The sequence below is a fragment of the Panthera tigris genome, chromosome B2 (genome assembly GCF_018350195.1).
Source record: "Panthera tigris isolate Pti1 chromosome B2, P.tigris_Pti1_mat1.1, whole genome shotgun sequence".
Taxonomy (NCBI): domain Eukaryota; kingdom Metazoa; phylum Chordata; class Mammalia; order Carnivora; family Felidae; genus Panthera; species Panthera tigris.
The window spans coordinates 72,286,490-72,288,797 of NC_056664.1; the positions used below are offsets into that span (position 1 = coordinate 72,286,490).

At 39.5% G+C, this 2,308-nt stretch overlaps 1 pseudogene; it reads left to right on the forward strand.

Moving 5' to 3' along the window:
• The first annotated feature begins 1,878 nt into the window (after positions 1 to 1,878).
• On the forward strand, positions 1,879 to 2,002 carry LOC122238975 (annotated as a pseudogene).
• The last annotated feature ends 306 nt before the right edge of the window (positions 2,003 to 2,308 follow it).

Sequence of the window (2,308 nt, forward strand, 5' to 3'; positions counted from 1 at the left end):
AGGTTGGGAAAGATGGATTTGGAGTTCTAGTGGGGGCAGACCCACTCCTGACTGCAGGCTCATAGTCATGAACATGCAGGTGTTGTAAGTGGTATATCTAGAGAGGACTTCCCAGCTTCAATTTGGGCCTCCACTGGGTAGGGGACAAGTTTACTGACAGTGTTCCCATTGCTACTCGAACCCCAGGGTGCAGTTGTGAAACTCTGGGGAAAATCCGTTGTTACTCAGAACATGTGAGCCTCTGAAAATGAGTCTGGAAAGCCAAGGAAGCTTGATCTTAGACCCATGTGCATGCATCTTCCCAGCCTGTTATTGTTGAATAAGTGAGCTATGGAATGAGATCCTTCCTTCCTTTCTTTCTTTCTTTCTTTCTTTCTTTCTTTCTTTCTTTCTTTTTCTTTCTCTCTTTCTCTCTTTCTTTCTTTTGAGAGAGAGAGACACAGGGTGCAAGTGAGCAAGGGGCAGAGAGAGATCATAACCTGAACCGAAGTCAGATGCTTAATGACTGAGTCACCCAGGCACCCTATGGAATGGCTTTTTTAAAAGTTGCGGGGCATGTGGGTGGCTCAGTTGGTTAAGCTACTGACTGCAGCTCAGATCATGATCTCATGGCTCATGAGTTCGAGCCCATGTTGGGCTCTGTGCTGACAGCTCAGAGTCTGGAGCCTGCTTCAGATTCTGTCTGTCTCTCTCTCTGCCCTCCCCTGCTCATGCTCACTCTCCTGCTCTCTCTTTCTCTTTCTCTCTCTCAAAAATAAATAAACATTATAAATTTTTTTTAAAAAATTGTTAAGTCTCTTGGTATCCACAATTAAAAAACAAACAAACAAACCCAAAACTACTATTGTATTTAAGATGCATGGAGAAAGCCACTTTGGGGACCGTTGCCCCCTGGTGCTGCTTCTTTCTTCCTGGGCTAGGGCCATGTGGAGATGCTCAGCAGCATCCATGCTCAGCAGCATGGATATGCAGCCTGGAGATGCTCAGCAGCATGGATAAACTCAGCTCCATGTTCATGAACTTTTTTTGAAATGGAGGCAGGAGAGGTGGCATGTACATATTTTCCTGGGTATTGAAAGAGTGTTTCTCTGCTAAAAAGATGGGTAGTGAAATAGAAATGTGATTTCCTGGCTTCTTTCTCTACTTTAACAGTACCCAGCCTAACCAAAGAAAAACTCTTAGGAAGTTACATTTGCTCCTGCTCTGTGTTCCCAGCTCTATTCTGGTGTGTGTGTGTGTGTGTTTTAAACTCCTTTCCCAAATCACATATAGTTTATTTCAACTGTGTGTATTGTCTCAACCCCATCCTGTAACTATCGAAAATGCTGAACAATGCAGAGTTGTTTTTAATTGTTGATTTAATTGTTTCTTATAAGGTATTTAATAAAGCTTTTATTCTGTATGCATTTTACTACATCTGATATAAGCCATGCAAAATATTCCAGCTATTAGATATAAAGTATTAACATTCTTTTTTTAAAAAAGTTATCTCTCCACTCAAGACCCTGAGATCAAGAGTCGCATGCTTTACTGACTAAGCCAGCCAGGCGCCACTTACCATCCTTTTTATACTTGATATTTAAGCGTTTCTTGAAGCATATAGTAATTTTCCATAATATTTCTAAATACTGGTGTTTTGAGTCTGGCTTCACATATTATCAAATGCTAGATCTTAGTTATCTTGGGAATGACTACAACATAATGATCAAATACATATTTTTGTACTTAGGTTTAAAAACACTTTTCTAATGATGTATATACACTATCCCTTTTGACTTTTGAAAAAAGTAATGTTGTGATAAAAGGACCTTTCATGGTTTTTCACATTTATTTCTCACATTCCTCTAAGTTGGGCTATGTTTTTCAACCTCAGCTGACATTGTTTCTCGGCCTTTTGGCCAAGATCAAGTGTAGTATCTGTTCTTATCAGCTGACAGAGGGAGAAACTGAAGAATTCAGCAATTAAATAATTCGCCCACGTTCACTCAATTATTTACCCAATGTTGAAGAAGTAGGAAAACAGATTTGAGCTTAAAAGACAAACCCAAAAGCCTCAGCAGCTCACTGGTGCAACACGCCTGCTCATCCTCAAACTAATACAAGTAGTTTGTTATTTGCATTTTAATTTAATTCTCTTCATGTAATACTAATTAAAGGTGTTGTGTAATACTAATTAAAAAGCACGGTGTACACTTTATTTGTCAGGCCCTGCGGTATATGGATTATCATATGTAAGACTCCTTAAGCCTCGCTGCACTATAATGTGGGGATAATTGCCATTGTATAAGAGCAAAAACAATTTATCTGT